At 41.9% G+C, this 21,794-nt stretch overlaps 1 pseudogene; it reads right to left on the minus strand.

The window, feature by feature from the left end:
• Positions 1-21,420, minus strand: part of LOC124986317 (high mobility group protein B1-like) — a 54,224-nt pseudogene extending 32,804 nt beyond the window's left edge.
• Positions 21,421-21,794: the final 374 nt, after the last annotated feature.

Here is a 21,794-nt window from a genome sequence, read left to right on the forward strand (position 1 = left end):
CAAATGCTTTTTCTGCATCTATTGAAATAATCATGTGATTCTTGACTTTAAGTCTGTTGATATGGTGAATTACATTTATTGATTTCCTGATGTTGAACCAACCTTGCATCCCTGGGATGAAACCCACTTGATCATGATGCACTATCTTTTTAATACATTTTTGTATGCAATTTGCTAAAATTTTGTTGAGAATTTTTGCGTCGATGTTCATTAAGGAAATTGGTCTGAAATTTTCTTTCCTCGATGTGTCTCTGTCTGGTTTAGGTATCAGGGTGATATTGGCTTCGTAGAATGAGTTTGGGAGGGTTCCCTCCTCTTCTATTTCATGGAATAGTTTGAGGAGTATTGGAATGAGCTCTTCTTTAAAGGTTTTGTAGAACTCGGCTGAGAAACCATCAGGTCCTGGACTTTTCTTTGTTGGTAGGCTTTTGATGACTTCTTCTATTTCATTACTTGAAATTGGTCTATTTAAATTGTGCATGTCCTCCTCGTTTAGTTTAGGCAATTCATAGGTCTCTAGAAACTTGTTGATATCTTCGAAATTTTCTATTTTGTTGGAATATAGATTTTCAAAATAGCTTCTAATCATGTTTTGTATTTCAGTCGTGTCTGTTGTGATACTTCCTTGTTCATTCCGAATTTTGGTGATTTGGGTTTTCTCTCGTCTTCTCTTTGTTAGTGTGGCTAAAGGTTTATCAATTTTGTTTATTTTTTCGAAGAACCAACTATTTATTTTGTCAATTTTTTGTATTGTTTCTTTCGTTTCAATTTCGTTGATTTCAGCTCTCAGTTTAACTATTTCCTGTCTTCTACTACTTCTGGTGTTGGTCTGTTCTTCTTTTTCTAGGGCTTTGAGCTGTAGTGTTAGTTCATTTATTTTTTGAGTTTTACTTCTTTTATTAAATGCGCTCCATGAAATAAATCTTCCTCTAAGTACGGCTTTCATAGTGTCCCAGAGATTTTGATACGATGTTTCTTTGTTCTCGTTTACCTCTAAGAATTTTTTAATTTCCTTCCTAATATCTTCTGTTATCCATTCCTCATATAATAGCATATTGTTTAATCTCCAGGTGTTGGAGTAATTTCTGTTTTTTGCTCTTTCATTTATTTCTAGTTTCAATCCATTATGGTCTGATAAAATACAAGGAAGTGTCTCTATCTTCTTGTATTTGCTAACATTAGCTTTGTGGCATAATATATGGTCTATTTTAGAGAAGGATCCATGTGCTGCTGAGAAGAAAGTGTATTCACTCTTCGTTGGATGGTATATTCTATAAATGTCTGTTAAGTCTAAATTATTGATTGTGTTATTGAGATCTAAGTTTTCTTTATTCAATTTTTGTTTGGAAGATCTGTCCAGTGGAGAGAGAGGCGTGTTAAAATCACCTAGTATTATTGTATTGTGGTCTATTTGGTTTCTGAGATTGAGAAGGATTTGTTTGACATACATGGGTGAGCCACTGTTTGTGGCATAGATATTTATGATTGTTATGTCTTGCTGATTTATGGTTCCCTTAAGCATTATGAAATGTCCTTCTTTATCCCTTCTGATTAACTTTGGCTTGAAGTCCACTTTATCTGAAATGAGGATGGATACCCCAGCTTTTTTGCTGGGTCCATGTGCATGGTAAGTTTTTTCCCATCCTTTCACCTTTAGTCTTTGGGTATCTCTTTCTAAGAGATGAGTCTCTTGCAGGCAACATATTGTTGGATCTTTCTTTTTTATCCAATCTGCCAGTCTATGTCTTTTGATTGATGAATTCAGGCCGTTAATATTCAGGGTAATTATTGAGATATGATTTGTATTCCCGGTCATTTGACTCATTTTATTCATTTATTTGCTTATTTTTGACACGACTTGGTTCCTCTTTATTTGAGAGTTCCTTTAGGATATCTCCTCCCTTTGCTGATTTGCTTCTTTGTTTTTCATTTCTTCTTCATGGAATATTTTGCTGAGAATGTTCTGTAATGCTGGCTTTCTTTTTGTATATTCTTTTAGCTTTTGTTTATCATGGAAGGATTTTATTTCGTTGTCAAATCTGAAGGTAAGTTTTGCTGGGTATAAGATTCTTGGTTGGCATCCATTTTCTTTTAGGGCTTGAAAAATGTTATTCCAGGCCCTTCTAGCTTTTAGGGTCTGGATTGAAAAATCTGCTGATATCCGTATTGGCTTCCCCCTGAATGTAATTTGGTTCTTTTCTCTCACAGCCTTTAAGATTCTGTCTTTATTTTGTATGTTAGGTATTTTCATTATAATGTGCCTTGGTGTGGGTCTGTTGTAATTTTGTGTATTTGGAGTCCTGTAAGCCTCTTGAACTTGATTTTCCATTTCGTTCTTCAGATTTGGGAAATTTTCTGAAATTATCTCATTGAATAGGTTGTTCATTCCTTTGGTTTGTTTCTCTAAGCCTTCCTCAATCCCAATAATTCTCAAATTTGGCCTTTTCATGATATCCCATAGTTCTTGGAGATTCTGTTCATGATTTCTTACCATCTTCTCTGTTTGTTCGACTTTGTTTTCGAGGTTAAATATTTTGTCTTCAATATCTGAGGTTCTGTCTTCCAGGTGTTCTATCCTATTGGTTGTGCTTTCTATGGAGTTCTTAATTTGGTTTATTGTTTCCTTCATTTCAAGGATTTCTGTTTGGTTTTTTTTCAATATCTCTAACTCTTTATTGAAATGGTCTTTTGCTTCCTGTATTTGCTCTTTTAACTGTCTATTGGTGCGTTCATTCAATGCCTGCATTTGCTCTTTCATTTCATCGTTTGCTTCCCTTATCATGTTGATTATGTACATTCTGAACTCCCTTTCTGACATTTCTTCTGCCATGCTGTCATTGGATTTTATTGATATAACATCCAGATTTGTTTGAGGCATTTTCTTCCCTTGTTTTCTCATATTGTTCAGGTATCAGTGGACTGCAGAGATGTTGCAGATTTCCTCTATTGACTTATAATGTCCCTGAAGATTGCTAGTGTATCCCCTCTTATCCTTCAGTAGCCTGAAGTCTTAGAGGAAGTTGATACTTCGGTGTTCCCCTAGGTAGCTGCCTCTCTAGGGGTGGTGGTCTTCAGGTGGGGTATATTCCCTGCTAGAGGGCAGAGGTGCCTCTACTTGTTGACCAATGGTCATCCAAAGGGGAGCTAGACTGCGGGCTAAGGCAATGCCTGTTTGGGCCTGTGTCTCTGGTTTTACTGTCTTTGTGGGAAAACCTCACTCGGCGGGGAAGACCCACCCGGTGGGGAGGTCTCACTAGTCCGTTCCCCTCCTAGAGGTTCTCCTCAGTCCACAACTACTGCCTGTGCAGGGCAGCCTTCCCAAGCAGCGTTTCCAGGGGCCTGGACCTACCTCCTGGGCTTGGGAGCCCTGCCCTTCGCAGACGAGTCTCCTTAGGTGGCCCCTCCTCAGAGAAGCTGCCCACAGTCCTGGAACCTTCGCTCCACCCCTCAGCTGGTCTCTGTGTAGCTCTTTCAAGAAAAGGTGCTTAGATCCCCGGCTCGGACCGTGCTTTGCACCTAATCACTTGGCTATGCGACCCCTCCTCTGAAGAGTCACTTGGAGCCTCGTACATATGCTCCAAGCCCCAGTGACCCGTCACTCGTCTCTTCCTCCAGGCAGGTGTTCTGTGTGGGCGCTTGGAGTTCTTTTAACTTTTGTTTATCATGGAAGGATTTTATTTCATCTTCAAATCTGAAGGTTAGTTTTGCTGGGTATAGGATTCTTGGTTGGCAGTCATGTTCTTTCAGAGCTTGAAATATGTTGTTCCAGGCCCTTCTAGCTTTTAGAGTCTGGGTTGAGAAGTCTGCTGCTATCCATATTGGTTTCCCCCTATATGTAATCTGATGCTTTTCTCTCATGGCCCTCAAAATCCTATCTTTATTTTGAATTATGCATTTTCATTATAATGTGCCTTGGTGTGGCTCTGTTGTGATTTTGTGCACTTGGTGTTCTGTAAGCCTCTTGTATTTGATTTTCTATTTCATTCTTCAGGTTTGGGAAATTTTCTGAAATTATTTCATTGAATAGGTTGTTCATTCCTTTGGTTTGTATCTCTGTGCCTTCCTCAATCCCAATAATTCTTAAATTTGGTCTTTTCATGATGTCCCATAGTTCTTGGAAATTCTGTTTATGATTTCTTACCATTTTCTCTTTTTGGGCAACTTTATTTTCAAGATTAAATATTTTGTCTTCATTGTCTAAGGTTCTGTCTTCCAAGTGGTCTAGTCTTTTGGTGATGCTTTCCATTGAGTTTTTTATTTGGTTTATTGTTTCCTTCATTTTAAGGATTTCTGCTTGTTTTTTTTTTTTTGAGAATCTGTATCTCTTTGTTGAAATGATCTTTTGCTTCCTGCACTTGCTCTTTCAGCTTATTGGTATTATCATTCATTGCCTGCATTTGCTCTCTTATCTCATCCTTTGCTTTGTGAATCATCTTAATCATGTATAATCTGAAGTCCTTTTCTGACATTTCTTCTAACATACTGTCATTGGATTCTATTAATATAGAATCTAGATTTGTTTGTATCATTTTCTTCCCTTGTTTTTTCATGTTGTTCATGTATCTTCCCCTATAGCAGTGCAGATCTGGGGTATTGCAGATTTCCCCCTATGGGCTTATAGTGGCCCTATAGGTTTCCAAAACTCTTTCTTTAAGGGGAGATCAATATTAGCAGTGCCCAATTCAGACACTATGCAATCCTAGACCAAATAGCCCCTATGAGGACAATAACAAAATTGTCATAATAAACGGAATGAATTCAAATATTATCTTCAGTAAAACAAACAGATTTGCAATAAGGTCTGCAGTTTCTAATGGAGGACAAAGAGAATGCAGAGGGATGTAGAATTTGACTGTTAATGGGATAAGAAAAGAATATACAGAAGTTCTAGATTAAAGAAAGGGTGAGAATGTAATCAAAAGAAATTGGATGTTAGCATGCAAAAAAGGGAGAAAGACACTCTGAGGGAATAGGTAAACAAAAGGAAAAGAGAACAAGAAAAGTAAAGAAATAAAAACTTAAATTTTTTCAATAAGGAGAAAAAAGAAAATCTACAGTATAACAGTCATTTAGTAATGAAACCTCCCAGTGTTCAGTAACCTGATGCATGAGAGGTACCTGACAATGAGCTTCAAGCCTCCAGCAGGCGTCTCAGGATGGGATTTGCCCCACCTAAAGATTGGAGCTATGGCTTCCAGGATTATCCAAGATGGCTGCTCTGGCTTCCAAATGTGTTGGCAAATGGGGAGCTGCAGCTCAGGGTGTGGACGTGATCAGCTGGAGGTCCTGGAGGCGGGGTGCGGTTGGTCAGGCAGGGGTCCTGGAGGTTGGGTGTGTTTGGTGTGGTTGTAGGATCCTGGAGGCGGGTCTGGGGTCCCGGTGATAGGGCGCAGTCAGTTGGTCTGGGGATCCTGGCAGCAGGGAGCAGTCAGTCGATGTGAGGGCCCCAGAGACAGGGAGTGATGGGTCGGGCTGAGGGATCCTGGAGAGGGAGCTCAGTCAGTCCGGCCAGGGGTCCTACGAGGTCTGGCTGTTGTATCAAAATGGCGGCAGCCACGTGTAACCAAACGTGCAGGTACTGTGACAGAGAACTTCCAGGCAACAGCAGGCAGCTGGTGCTCCAGGGGCAGTTGGCGATCAGTTTGCTGACTGTTGTCAGATGATTGGGAGGTGAACCTCGTGCGCTGGGTGATGGATAGGTGTAAGGCAGGCGATGGACAGGCGAGAGGCAGGCAAATGGCGAATGATAGGCGCCTGACAGTGAGCAATCTGCATTCTGAGGTTTTCCTTTTCAACACGGTTCTCCAATCTGTTGATTGTGCTTTACCTTACCCCGCAGGTATGTGGACATTCCTGAAAGCCTCAAGGTCTTGGGGAGTAGCTCTGTGATCTCCCCGTGTTTGTGCCGTGTACCAGGCAGGGCCGCTCCCCCCATGTGCTCCCAATGGGGATGGCACCAAGGCTGCCCCGCTGTATGAGGGGCCTGTGATCCCTCAAGCAGGCCTCTCTGGTAGAGGGGTGACTCTTGGGAAACATGTGCCTCTCCCTTTGCTTCTGTTCATACTGTTTCAACCTCTAGCTTGTCCCTGCATTTCACTTGGTTGGAAAAGGCAAGCGTTTCCTCTTTTCTCTGTGTAAAGGAACCTGTCAGTGGTCATTTTTTGTCTTTTCTAGACCATGAAACTGATGATCTGAGTTGGCCGGTGAGGCACCTAGTAAAGGAGCTAGGTTCAGGTTCAGTTCCAGATCAAAGCGATTGCTCTGACTTGAATAGACATGGCTTGGATACACTTTGTTGGGCAGGCCAGGGAAGAAGTTTCTAGCCCCACCAAGAACCACACTGCAGAAATGAGCCCACCAAGGGGGCTGCCACCCACAGGGGACACAGGAAAGCTCTGCCTTAGCTATAGAACCACCTGCAACAGTCAAGCCAGCAACATGTGCCCGCAGGAAAGTCACCTTGCAGGGCTCTTGCAGATTTGTATATTGAGTCTGAGTTCTAAGGGTGAAAGAGTCTGAGTTCTAAGGGGCTCAGGGAGATGCAGTTCTGCTAACATCCTCCAGAGAGCGTAGCTTGGTTCCCAGGGGATCTGCAGTGTCTACCCCAGACCAACAGAGGGCTAGAGAAAACACGGATGAAACTATATTGGCTAAATAATCCTCAATAGTATTATCATAATTCCACAGCCACAGCATTCTTAGGTCTCTTTTATTTAAATGCTTCTAGAACTTGGTGTTTATACACATCAGTGTTACTTCTTGAGTTCAGAAGTTTACCAGGCTTTATGTAAAGTGATGTGTCCTAACACACAAACAAGTTGTACCCCATTTGTTTACAATAAAAAAAAATAAAACGATGTGTTCTTTTGTTTGTCTTTCACAAAATGCTCAGTAGGGACATCTCCTGGCCAGAACTAGATATAAAAGTGACCTTGAATTTAAAAAAACCGCCTTCAACCCTAAGGGACCTATAGTCTATTTGGGATTCACAGGAGCCACCTAAAAATAGTAACCATCACTATTAAGCAACTGCTATGTACAATTTAGTGTCAACTGTATATATACCATCTCATTTGTGCCTCATAACAACCCTGCCAAATAAGGATTATTTATCCCTTTGACAGGTGAGCAATCTGAATTTTACTTTATTTTTTTATTTTTATGTTTTTGGTACTGGGGATTGAATTCTGGGGTTTTTAACCACTGAGTCACATGCCCAGTCCTTTTTTTGTATTTTCTTTAGAGACAGGGTCTCCTGGAGTTGCTTAGGGCCTTTCTAAGTTGCTGAACTGGCTTTGAAATCATGATCCTCTTGCCTCAGCCTCCTGAGCCGCTGGGATTACAGGGGTGCACCACCGTGCCCATTTAGCAATCTGAATTTTAAAGAGGTTGGTAATTTGCCCATTGTCATAGATAGCACAGGGCAGGGCTAGAATTTGAACCCAGAACTGAACAAATTAAAAGTTGATTCTCTTTACATCATTGTTTCCTGTAATGGCCTAAGATTTGAGACACAATTACCCATCGGCCTAACTGCATTTTTATAGATTTAAATCAGAGATTGACAAGTTATGGACTGTGGGTCAAATCCAGTCTGTCATCTGTGTTTTTGACGATGAGTTTTATGGAATGCAGATAGCTGTGCCTGCTTTTCTATGTGTTGTCTATGACTGCTTTTGTGCTCCAAAGACAAGGTTGAGTCATTGGCATCAAATGGCCTGCACACCATGACATATTCACCAGCTGGTTTTTTACAGAGTTTGCTCTGATGTAAACAATTCCAAATTGGCTTCTCTTTGTCTCTTCATCTTTCCAATAAAGGCATAACAAACTCATCATCAGAGGATTTACCATTTCATTGTGTATATTTGTAAGCTATCCCAAGCATGTGATTATGAGAGGCAGGGAAGTCTTTAGTGTAGAGTGCAGCTCTGATAAATACATGCTTAGGACTCTGACTAGCTTTGTGACCTTGGAAATTGCTTCGCCTGCCTATCTCTATTTGCTCTTGTTTATTCACTCATTAATTAAAACTTTTTTTTTCCCTTTGTGGTACTGGGGATCAAACCCAGGGTGCTTTACCACCTAGCTATATCCTCAACCCTTTATTTATTTATTTGATACTGGGGATTTAACCCAGGGGTACTTAACCACTGAGCCACACCCCCAGCCCCTTTTATTTTTTTAATTTTGAGACAGGGTCTCACTAAGTTGCTTAGGGCCTTGCTAATTTACTAACTCTGGCTTCGAAATTGTAATCCTCCGGCCTCAGCCTCCAAAGTTGCTAGGAGTACAAGGCATGTGCCATTATGCCTGGCTCCCAGCCCTTTTTATTTTTGTTTATTTTGACACAGGGTCTGGCTAAGTTGCTGGGGTTTCCCTTGAGTTTGCGATCCTCCTGCCTCAGCCTCCCAAGTAGCTGGGATTATAGGTGACTGCTAGTGTGCCCCGCTAATTAAAACAATTTATTGAGTAGCTCCTATGTGGCAGACATTGTTGTAGTGTTGAGAGTACAGCAGTGGAAAAAACTGCAAGAACCCACCCCCTCAAGCAGTTGGCCTTTCACCAGGTGGAGGCAGACACAGAAGTAAAACTGTATAGAATGAAGTTTCAGTGTCATGCTGAGATATAAAACAAGAAAGAGGCACAGGACATTTCAAGGCAGGGAGAGATGGTGTGTGAGGCAGTGCGGCAATTTTATGTAGGCTCACAGAAGCCTCAAGGAGAAGGTGATATCTGAGTAAAGAGTGGAAGGTAGAGAAAGAGGAAAGTAGTGGAAATCTGGAAGAAAGAACTTCCAAGTTGAGGTGTGAGAAGGAATGAGATTCTGAGGCAAAAGATAACTAGCATGGTGAAGGAGCAGCGAAGAGGCCAGAGGGACTGGAGCAGCATAAATACGGAGGGTCTAATGGGAGGCAGGTCCAAGAAGTGCTGGGGGGCCAGCAAATATGAGGTTTTATAAGTTACTATAACTAGGTTGCTTTTTTACACTTAATGTAATAGAAAGTCAAGGGAGTGTGTTTGAAGAAAGAAAGACATAATTGAACTTATATTTTCAATGGTCCCCTTGGGTACTGTGTTGAAAAGAGACTTGGCCTAGGTGGAGAGGGGGCAGGGTGAGAGATCACGGCGGTTTACACCAGGTGACCGTGGTGAGTTGGTAAGGTGTGGTTGGAGGCTGCACATACTCTGAGGGTAAATTCAACAGGATTTATTGACAGACTGCATGCTGGAAGAATGAGGTTGCCCTGGCCTGAGATGGGAAGACAGCAGTTGGAACAGATTTTGGGGAAAGACAGTTGGATTTTAGATGTGCTAAGTTGGAGATGCCTGGGAAATGGGTAGTTGGCCATGTCAGTTGGAATGCTTGCTATTGATGCTGGTACTGGTAATGGATGACTAGGTCTAGCTGTGACCCAGGGAGTGAGCAGCTGGGGTAGGGTGGAGGACAAGAGCCTAAGGAATGGAGAAAGATCACCCACGTGGACTTTAAAATCGCCAAACCTTTTGATGAGAGTCCTGTTGGAGAAATGTGCGGTGAATCCGGAGGAAAATTTTTAGAGGAATGAGGGGAGAAATTTTGGGCAGGGGACTCAGTAGTTGCTGTCACAAGGAGGGCTACTGAGTGGGAATAATACAATGACAAGATACCGAGCGTGGGGGAGGAGGTTTAGGGAAGAAGAAAAATCTAGAAATGTCAGTGAGGAGCAGAGGATAGCTATCCCATCTCTAGTCCAGTGGTTTAAGAGATATGAGGGAGAGAATGTCCAACTTAATTTTTTATTGGTTCTTTTTAGTTATATATGACAATAGAATTCATTTTGATAAAATTATACCATAGAATAATTTTCTAATTATTCTAGAGTATAATTATCTTATTCTAATTAGGACCCCGTTCTTGTGGATGTACATGACGGTGAGATTCACATTTGTACATAGGAAAATCATTTCCTTTTGCTCTTCTTTCTCCCTTCCCTTCATTTCCCCTTGTCTAATCCAAAGTACTTCTATTCTTTCCTAGCCACCCGCTCCTGCCTTGTGTCAATTAGTATCCTCATATCAGAGAAAACATTCGGCATTTGGTTCTTTGGGATTGGCTTATTTCACTTAGCATGATATTCTCCAGTTCCATCCATTTATTGGCAAAAGCCATAATTTCATTTTTCTTTGAGGTTGAGTAATATTCCACTGTGTATATACACCACATTTTGTTTATCCATTCATCTGTTGAAGGGCACCTAGGTTGGTTCCATAGCTTAGCTATTGTGAATTGAACTGCTATAAACATTGATGTGGCTGCGTCTCTGCAGTATACTGATTTTTGCATTTCTCTAATTGTTAGACATGTTGGACACTTTAAAATATATTTGTTGGCCATTTGTACTTCTTCTTCTGAGAAGTGTCTGTACAGTTCTTTTGCTCATTTATTGATTGGGTTATCTGTCTTTTTGGTGTTAAGTTTTTTGTGTTCTTTGTATATCCTGGAAATTAAAGTCCACCTTAGATGGGTTTCAGTAGAAACATCACCCTTAGATTTTAGTAGGAGCATTGGTGAAGAAATTGGGCCCAGAAGAGGCAGTGAATGGAGGCAATTTGCTAAGGATGGGTTGTGTGACCAAGTGGGCACCATGGAAAGATTTTAGAAGTTTGCAGTGAGTGATGGTGAGAGACAGGGGTCAAAAAAGGGAATGTAAGAATGCTTTGGAGTCCTGGCTTCTGTGGTGCTGGTGTAACAGGGATAAAGGAACTGGTGATCACAAGACACAGGGTGGTAGCCAGAGTGATGGGAGAAGGGAGGGTGAAGGGGTCTTGCCAGAATGTGCTGATTTTTCTCCAACCCCGGCTCCTGCTAACAAAAGGGCCAAGGCTGGAGGGTGCAAGATCTTCCTTGTGTATATATAGCTCCATCTCAGCTCTTGGAGTGGATGTTGCTCCCTCTTGACTTCAGAAGCATGGGGAGCACAACAAGGCAAAGAAATGTAGCTTTGGAAGAAGGAAGTTTTCTGGAAGGTTGCTTGTGGACTGCAGGGGCTGCTGGGGTCAGCAGAAGTTTATGCCTCCTCTTTTCAGCAACCAACTTTCCATCTCTCTTGCTCTCAGTTCAGATTTGGGCTTTTGAGTGGACTGACTGACAGAGTCAGTCAAGTGTTTCTTGAGGAATCATCAATCTGGATTGTGAGGCAAAGATGGGTGTTCGAAGAGATGGGAAAATGATTGCGAATCGGGTGGATACTTTCCAAAGTGTCTAATTCATTAAACTTGAACTCCTCTTCAATAAAATGAGGGTTATTGATAGTACTCACTGCATTCAGCTGAGGTGACAATGACATGAGGTAACATTCAGGCCACATGAAGCATAGTGGCTGGTATCCAGTTGTCACTGCATATGTATTAGCCCTTATTTTTATAATCATGATATATGGTAATTTATCATCTTACAGAGGGACAGATTTGTGTGAATCATTTAGCTTAGAAGGAAGCTGGAGACGAGGGTGCATGTGTGTTTGTGTGTGTGTGTGTGTGTGTGTGTGCACACTTGCGCACATGTGCATGTGTGTGCATGCAGGGCAGAATGAGGGCACTGGGTGCTGGCGAGGTCCCCAGCAGGACTCCCAGCAATGGATGCTGACATTTCAATGTGGCTTTGAAGTTCTGCACTTGGTTCTGAAGGGGACACATTGCATTTCTATTTTTTTTTTATTGCTTTTATTGGGGGGAATTCTCCTATAGAAACTTGCTTGAATATGGGGACCCCTGATGGTCTGTGATTCATTCTCAGCTAATGCCAAGGGTTTTGTTTGGCCTTTTGGCATCATCTGCTGTAGCAGCCTCTCTGCCTCTCTGGCCTTTACAGTTGACCTCTGCTAGCTTACTCTTGTCTGCTTTCTCACCTAATCTCTAATAGGACAGATCTTGACTGTGATCAGTGATGCATTCACCCACTGGACAAGAATTTTAGTTAGCACTTTCATTTAGTTACTTAGAATTTATTGGTTTATGTATCTATCTGAGCTCTTGTGGATAAATGTGGGCCTGATACATAGGTGTACCCTCTATTGTGTGCTTTACAAGACATCATAAATGTATTGATGGAAGCTGTGTGATAAGAAAAATGAGGTTTGCGCTGCAATAATCTTAGTTCCCACTGAGAAACCCCAAGGATGCCTAAATGTACTGAGTCTGTAATGTATTATTGAAGAGGAGGCTATTCTAATTCAGATCACAGTGATTTGCAGCTACTGCAAGGTCATGGAGAACCTTTTTTCGATTGTCTCTGGATTGTCCCAGGGTGCAGAGAATGTTAAACTGTTGATATCCAATGCTGATTTTTCTGATTTCTTGCTTTATTGCTGTGGATCTTGCTGTAAAACATGGGCACAATTTTGAAGAAATAAACTGCTAGAGAATTGAAGAGCAAAAGCCCCAAGGCATTTTTGACACGAGCTATAAATAAAACACAGTTGTAACTTAGAGAATATATGACTGTCACAATTCTTCGAGCGTGTTAGTGATGATGTGATTTAATCAGCATTCTCCAATTTATCCTATCAGAAGTCTGAAGACGGCAGACAGGTGACTGAAGACAGGTATCTTACAATAGGTGATTTAAAGATGTTGATATTTTTATATCTACCGTTTAGTGACAGAAGTTCCTGAAGCTAAGTGAATTTTCCTGGTGTTTGTGATAAATGACAAGCCTACAATTATGTCTTATCGGCATTCATGTTCAATCGCTATTGCTATTGGAAGGAGCATGGAATACACTAGTTAGTCCTCTTTAGACTATCATGGTGTTCTTTTACTTCATTCTCTCTGGTTTTAAAGAATTTCATGGCATAATACATACTTTATTATCTTAAGGGTATTTTAAAGATGCACACTAAAATATTGCTATGGTTGTTACAAAGTGTTTTGGTTCAATTTGACTGATTCTTGGACCAGGACATTAAAGTTATCTTAAGTTATCAGTTTGAATTGAAAAGAACTGCCTTACTATTACATAGAGCAATTCATTAGGGTAAAATGGGCATAAACATTGGACTTTGTGTAGGGAAAACATTTCAGTTGTCACAGACCAAAAAAAGAAGCACGATAGTCTACAATTAACCTACCCTGAAAAACAATGGGCAAGTCTAGTTTATTCCCTGTTCTCTGGCCCCTTGTTGGATCCTGTTTCTCTGACCTGATATCCATGCTGGTTCATGTGATTCAAAGAGCTCCCAGGACTTACAAAATAGCTTTCTCACAAGCCATCAAAGAGAATGGACAATGTTTCTACTTGTACATTTTGTGCAGCATCCAACCCTGGAATCTAGATGCTCTTCATGAATGGGCCAAACAAGTTTTGATGTCCTTGTCAAAGCTGGTGCATGTGCAGATTAGTGCTGTAGTAACCCCAGGGAGGTAGCATGGCTCAGAGATCCCAGTCCACCCCCAAGAAGACAGCAAGGACTCCAATGTCACCTCTGAGCAATTGCTCAGCAGCTACTTGTGTGATATTTGACTTAATTTCCCCCAAAGCCAGAATATGATAACTCCCATGGATTCCTTAGTGTCTGTACAGAAAGCTTCAAGACGATTGCTTTTATTTCTTCCAGTCAGACCCTCTCACCTCCATTTCTTTGCCTGGGCTCTTCCCTCTGCCTGGAATACACTTCCTCCAGTCCTTCTGACTCCTTTCCTTGTGTCTTCCAGAATTTAGCGTAGCGCTTACCTCCCTTCGCACCCTCTGAGCTCAGTCCAACTTGGTGCTCTTCCAGCCCCATGCTTCTGCTAGGGGAGCTCTACCCACGCCACAGTGGAACTTTGGTTCGTATTTGCCTCTCCCACCAGGCTAGAAGCTGTATCTGTCATCCTTTAAAAAATTGCTTCTATTTTGCATTTAAACCCTTTATTCATCTTTATTTGATATAAGGTGTGAGGTGGGGATTTAACTTTATTATCCTGACATTATCTACAGAAGAATCCCTACCTTAAACTTTTCCTTAGCTATCCTGAGGAGATCACTTATTCAACATGGATTGAAGAACCACATTGCTTGATGCTGCTGGAGATGCAGAGATGATAAAGGCATCACTCCCTCACTTCAAGAAGCCTAAATTCTGTTTGAAAAGACATCAGTAAGCTGGTTGCTATATTGCATGACTTTAATCCCAGTGACTTGGCAGGCTGAGACAGGAGGATCACAAGTTCAATGTCAGTCCTGGCAACTTAGTAACATATTGTCTCAAAATAAAAATAAAAAGAACTAGGATGTAGCTTGGTGGGAGGGCACTCCTATCACCAGGATGGCAGAAAACAAACAAACAAACAAACAAAAAACAAACAAAAAAACACATAAGTACAAACAAATAATCATCAGTCAGATTGGATCACATGAAATTGGCATCTCCATAAGTCAGAAATGATCAAATATTGGCAATTTCACATGGTTTAAACATAGTCTTAGGCTGTATTTGTCTAAAAATGGAGCCATAGAAAACACATGCTTGTGGGTAGTTTACTTGGAGATGATTGCGTGGACCAGTTGTCAGGGAGGGGCCGAGGGTGAGGATCAGGAAGGTGGGAAAACCAATACAAGAGGATGCTTTTGGAGCTGGCCACTGCTCAAGCCATTGGTGTCCAAACTCTGGTGCTGCTGAGGAGCTTTATGAAATGTGACTGAGAACAGTTTGCACAGGGGAGAAGAGGGTACATGAGTGGTCCCAGAGGTATGACATCCCCTGCAGTTCTTGTGGGTGACCCAGGTGTGTATTCAGTGGATTTCTATGGATGTTCCAGTCTTGGTATCAGAGAAGGCCAGGAGCAGGAAGTGAGAGGTAAACAAAGTGGCTGAAGACAGGAGCAGCCAGATGACAACTGCATGAAGCTAGAGGCAGTGGGCCAGGCACTGATTGCAGCAGCAAAAACTGGAGTAAGAGATGAGCTGGGAGGATATGGAGTGATTTTGGATACAAATGACAGCCATGGTGTGTCTAAGGAGGAATGGTGGACATTTGATTGGGAGGGAGTGGGGTGTAGTGACAAGAGAAAGGATGGCCACTTGTGCTGGTCTTTAAGGAGTCCTTGGATCCCTCTGGTACAGGGTCTGGGAATGGGCATTGCAGGTAGAGGGAGGGCAGGAAAGAATAGAGCAGTCAGGGGACTTGATGGCTGGAGATTAAAGCTCAGGAGGGATCTGGGGCTGGGTGGGTGGAGAGACAGACGCTCTTAGACCAAGAAGCCATCTTGGAGGTGGATTAGGTATGCAGTGCTGCTGAAACAAAGTGCCACACACTGGTAGCTTAAACAACAGAAATGTATTCTCCTGGTCTGAAGGATTCAGGGTCAAGGTCGGTGTGGGCAGGGTTGTTCCTTCTGAGAGCTGCCAGGGAGCACCTGTTCCCGCTTCTCCCCAGCTTCTGGTGGTTGCTGTCAGCTTCCGGCCTCCCTTGGCTGGGGTGGTGTCACACAGTCTCTGCCTCTCCCTTCCAGGTCTTCTCCCTGGGTATGTGTCTGTCCAGATTCCCCCCTTTTCTAAGGAGTGCTGCTTCCTACGCCTGGGCTGGTTTCTCTAGCGAAGCTCCCATGCACCTTCAATGTGGCAGAGCAGTTACCTTGGGAATTTTTTTTGACCAGTGTTTTTATAAACTGTCATTAAATATCTGAGTTTACCACGACTTCCCTAGGCCAGGTCACTCTGGTTTGAATTTTTTCCTTGAATTTGTCATTATTCCTTTTATTATTGGAATATCTTAGGGGTGTGTGTGTGTGTGTGTGTGTGTGTGTGTGTGTGGTTAAAGAAGAAGGCTGGTACTAATAAGATTGGGCTGTATCAGGTACTGGAGAGCTACTTACTGAAGGGTTTAAAAGCAAGAGTAGCCTGATAAATTAGTGTTTTTTCAAAGATCATTCTGAAATCACAGTAGAGAACTGAAGAACTCAACCCTGAAGGCCAGGGACCAGGCAGCTGACTTGTGCATTGATTCAGGGGAGCAATCCTGAGAGGGTGACTGAGGCTTATCCCCACAGTAGAACCCTCGGGAACCTTAAAAATGCCCTAGTGTCAAGCCTTACCTTACCAATTAGACCAATTAGACCAATCAGATCTCTGGAGGCAGGAACCAGACCCTGGCACTTTTTTTTTTTAAAGTATTTTTTTTAGTTGTTGATTTTTACCCTTGTTTTATTTATTTATTTATTTATTTATACGTGGTGCTGGGAGTCAGACCCAGTGCCTCACACATGCTAGGCAAGTGCTCTGTCACTGAGCTCCAGCTCCAGCCCCCTGGCCCTTTTTAAATTAAAGGTTCCTTAGGTGATTCCAGTATGGGACCAAGGTTGTGACCCACTGATTTCAGACAAGGCAATGGGAAGGTCAGTGGCAGGCAGGGTCAAGAGACATTAAGGAGGCAGAACCCCAGGTCTTGGGGATTTATTTGATGAAAAGTTGTGTACAAAAAGAAAAACCATGAATCTGGTACATTATTTCATGGGGTATTACTATAGAGCTACCCGGTATAAATTTTTAAATTTCTAAAGTATTAGAATATGCTGAGGTACACTAACACCCAAATTATATTAAGTAAAACTTAATCTTTCTTTGATTCAGAAGACATCTTGGAATCTGCCAAAATGAGGTTTATTGTTAAGCAGTTTATTAGATGCCCACATGTAGAAGACAGTATTTTATGTCACAAGCTAGTGCTATCCCCAACTTTTATGATATCATTTTAACCCACAATAGTGTCCCCATCAGAAACCTTTAATGACCCACAAATATTTACATAATAATTTCCATATTTCTTACCTGGAATTCAAGACTTGATGCTCCCATCCATCCTCTAAATAAACCCACTGCTTAATCAATTTTCCGTGGGTTTTAGAACATTGCACTGTAATATTTAGCATTAATATTGGGTGTGTGATATGCACTTGATGCTCTTCTAGGCATTTAATACTATGGTCTTTCTAGTGCTCATAATCACACAGTGTGGTTGACTTCACTGTCTGTGTTACATACGAAAAAACTTAGGCTCAGTCATGTAATGTAGTTTGCTCCAGTTTTCACAGTTAGTAAACTGCAGAATTCAGAGCTGGAATTTGAACCCATGACTACAGCCCATGTCACTTCCACCACACAACTCTATGCCTTTCAGCTTTGCCATGTTGCATGTACTGTGGTTTCCTTATGATATGGCCTTCCCCCAAGGGTGTGCTGATGAATGTTTAATAACCAGCTTTCTCATTGTAGTTCTAACATGATGATTGGTTGACATTTTTATTCACATTAATGAGCATGCCGAACTTCACTGTTTATCAGTGACCTGAGGGAATTCTTGCTGAATCAGATAATAATTTTCAAGTGGTAGAAAAAAATTTCCTCAATGTTTTGGTATCATCCACAATGTATCTATGTATCTATCCATGTATCTATGTATCTTTGTATCTATCTATCTATCTATCTATCTATCTATCTATCTATCTATCTCCCCCTGCTCTTGTAGTACTAGGGATTTGACTTGGGGTCAGTACATGCCAGATAAGTTCTCTATCACTGAGCTACATCCCCAACCCTGACCAATGTATTTTAAGTTTAGGTTGTATTTTTTTTGCATGACTTTCTTAGTAGTCAATAGAACATTTAATCAATCTCTGATTTGTACTGTTATCAGATTTTTGTTGTATAAATACTCCTACCATGAAGTCAAAAAGAGATGGGCAATAACACACTCTTATGTAGTATTTCAATGTTGGGAGAAATCCTAGTTCTTGGCTTGCAGCAGTTAATGTCTCAAGTGTGCCAACTTGCAGAGAGGAGCATTCCACTCTTACCACCTAGGAATGTAAACAACTGCCCCCAATTGACCTAGTGTTACCAAGGGAATCTGTATAGGGGCCTGGTGGTCTGATTCCCCTGTGGCACATTGTGATTGGGCAAAAAGTTTATAAAGTGTTTGGTTTTTCCTGCAATAAACGAGTTTGCAGGTTGCTCGCCACAAACCTGCTTTTACCCAACTCCCGGGTTCTGGGTTCTGACTCCGTGGCTCTTACCTGTGCCTGAGCTAGCCTGGCACACCCTACATTTCACCACAGAGATTAAATAGTTAGAAATATCGTTAAGAATAGATAACAATAAATTATAAAAGAATTAGGAAGTGATGAGTTCTGAGTATTTATTATTTTTAAAATATAATTTATTTTTCTTTAAGTTTTTGCAAATTAAGTTTTAGTAATCACCATGTTTAACAAATGGCTCACAACATTCCTGAACATGTAGCAACCAGCTTTCTGGAGAGCTCCGGTTGGCTTTAGCACACTGCTATATTTTGCTTCCTCTCTCCTGACCACAGTTCTACCCAATCTTCATGGTCCAGCCACAACTACAACTTGCTAGAAAATGTACCCAGTACACCATCAGGTCTGGCTTTCCATAAATCCTTCAACCCTTTTAGGTGGTATCAGTCCTTAGCACTTACATCGTCACAAATATGGTCTTTTAGATTAACCAATCTGCATCTTAGTGTTTTGCCGCTATAATGAAAATACCTGAGACCTGGTAATTTATAAAGAAGAGAAGTTTATTTAACTCATGGTGTGGAGGCTGGCAAGTTCAAGAGCATGGTGCTGGCATCTGGTGAGAGCCTTTTGCTGTTTATGACAGAGAACGTCACATGGTCACAGCAAACATGGGTAGCTCCGGTTTCTCTTCTTCTAGTTGAAAAGCCACTAATGCAGTTATGGGGATCCACTCCCATGACCTGTTTAATCATAATTACTTCCCAAAGACCCCACCTCCAAACCCCATTGACATATGAATTTGGGAATCAAACTTCTAACATGTGAATTTTGGGGGACATACCAATTATAGCAATTTGTTTTACCAAGAATATGCTTAACTCTGAGGGCAGGGAACTTGCCTAGTAACCTTTATTCATTCACTCTTTTGTTGTGCAGGTTGGTCTTCAATTCCTGAGCTTCAGTGATCCTTGCACCCCAGCCTCCTGAGTAGCTGGAACTCCATTTGTGCCCCAAAAGACCCGGCTGCCTTTGTGCTTTCTGATCTCATCTTTGCCCATTAGGTACTTAATATCATGCTGTTGATCTACTTGCTTTTTAGATAAATTTCTCATTTGCAGTTGTAGAATTGCATTTGTCTCCATCTCATAAAGTTGAGCATGGAAATACCGACCTGGTTCTAGGAGGAGGAAGTTTATTGTGTTTGTGTAGCTCAGACTCCACCGACTTGGGGGCTGCAAAACTTGCTCAGCATGACCTTGGCAGGCGCTGCTCACCTCTCCAGGCTCACTTTCTTTGAAAAGACCATCTTTGACTCTCAGAGCCTGGCAGCCCACATCCAAGCATCATTAATGTTCAGCATTACTTGCCTCCCCTGAGTCGCCTCATCGTTTCCTTGTGCGGGAGTTCTGTCTACCTGTTGAATTTTGAATGAAAACCCAATGGACAGACACTCTGCACTGAATTCTATATTTTGTTCCTTGCTGAGCTTCCATGAATATAAAATACCAACACAAAGGGGAGAGTCAGCAGGTAGAGATCAACACTATCCATATTTAATGGAAAGGGAGTCAGAATTCATAGATGGGAAAACCGAGTGAGAAGAAGGCTAAGTTCAATAACTTGCCCAAGCTTACTGAGTGAGCTTCTAGCAAAAAAGGGATAAATATCTTATGAAAAACGTTCATGATTTGTGTTTTAAAATAAGACCGTCCTTTTAATGCTTAAAGGGGGAAAAATTGAACAAGAATGTGATTAAAGTAGCATTTGGCAATCAGGAAATTTTCCTCATTCACAATGGAGTAAAAAAGTGAGGACAGGACCCAGAATCTGGAGTTCCCTAAGGTGATTGACCGAGACCCCAGTGTCCACTATTCTCTCTCCTTAAGAGGAAGACACTGCAATGTGCCAATCTCTACCTTCCACTAGAAAGGCATGAGTTGCAAGACAGAATAGCCTGGAGCCTGAAGCACTTTGTCTCCCTGCCTGTTCCTGGGTGTTCTGGCACATGGCCCCCACGGAGGCCCTAAGGTCATTCTCTCCCAGTAACAGCAAGCCCAAGTGCAGTTTCTTCCTTGGTGTCCCTGTGGCTTTGGACATCTTCCTGAGGAAAATCCTCCTGTGGCAACACGATCTACACCTCACAGCATCTGTAGCTCTGAATGGCTCCTGCTTCTAAAAACCCTCTTTGGGGTCCCCAGGATCTTTCTGTGTCTCTAATTTTCTTCAACAGGTGCTGGGTCTCTCTGTAGCTGGGTACCATCAACACTCTTTCAGCTTCAAATACATAAATGCATGTGTTCTTAAAATAACTAAATCAACAGGGCTGGGGGTATAGCTCAGTGGTAGAGTACTTGCCTGGTAAGTGCGAAGTCCTGAGTTCCATCTTCAAAACTGCCAAGAAAGCAAACAAAAACAAAACCACAAGAAAACCAACACAGAACAACTAGATCAACAATTAAAGCGTGGAGTCCTCCTGTGTGCCCATTCCTATTCGCACACACTTCTTTTGTACTGGACATAGAAGCACCAATGAATATCCTAAGCCAGAAAAATCTAGCAAGTTCTTAACCTACCTTCAGTGAGACTCTGGGTTGCATTCTTGTTCTCACAGCTGCTTGCTCAACTAGTTGAAACATTCATTTAACCATCTGCCTATGTTCACTGAGCACTGACTCTGTGCCTGGCACCATCGCATTGGGAGTTGGATCCAGAACCCCTGTTCAAGGTGCTCACCGTCAAGTAGTCATAATAATAATGGCAATTGCTATGGAATGTTTATACTGTGCTATTTCCTAATAGCACGAGGTAAATACTTACTCTCCCCATTTTACAAATAAGAACACCAAGGCACAGAGAGGTCGAGTTCTCATGTTCAAGTATGTAAATGGACAATTACTGTTTCATGTAGTTGCCCCAGGATGCAGGGAGGTGGCATGTGCAGGGAAGGCACTCGAGAGCAAGATGCGATGCAAACCTGATTCAAATATAACCTGCCTGATACACTCACACCCTGATGCCTAATTCCAGGGTTTTCCAGAGATAATTTAATTTTAAAAAGAATGACTGCTTGCTTTAAAGAGAAAATCCCAGGAAGGCAGGACCAAGAAAAACAAAGCATTCTTTCAAATGGAAAAACGTTCAGTTTTAGGGTGAGCCCTTAATTTCTGTGTGTCTTCCAGTGTTTCTGCAAAACATGGCTGCATACCTGGAGAAATGGTCTTTGTATTGGACAGGGCCAGGAAGACCTGTGATTGCTAAGGAATCCTCAGGAAACCTCTTCTAAGTAGAGAAGAGAAGACTCACAGAGTTGATCTCCTCCGCCTGGAAGGTCTGAAGCACAGAAGGGAGAGACTTGACGCAGCAAAGCTGCTCTTGGCCTTGTGGTATCTGCTGAATTCCTCCTCCCTCCACCGTGCTCATGCTGGCGGCCTTCTGAACAGGAAGCAATACCAGGTTTCCTTCTGATCTTTTGAGAACTGAAAGAGCATTGGAACCTTAATCATATGACCTACAGTTTGAGATGCTTAATGAATACACACTAAGGCTATAGCCACACGATACCAAATCTCCCATTAGCTCTATCCATTTAGGGAAGAAAAAAAAATCAATACCGTGCACCCCAACCCCAGGTTTCACAGGATTAAAAGAAGCCTGAGACTGACATATTCAGCTATTAGTTTTGTCGTCCTGTAGCGGAAGCCCCGAGTTGGTTTCCTTCTGTTGATACTCTGCTTTGGTGATCAGCTAAGAACACTGCTGTGGCGAGAGCTGAACCCTTTCTGTCTTCACACCAG

Source organism: Sciurus carolinensis, chromosome 6 (genome assembly GCF_902686445.1).
Source record: "Sciurus carolinensis chromosome 6, mSciCar1.2, whole genome shotgun sequence".
In the NCBI taxonomy this organism is placed as follows: domain Eukaryota; kingdom Metazoa; phylum Chordata; class Mammalia; order Rodentia; family Sciuridae; genus Sciurus; species Sciurus carolinensis.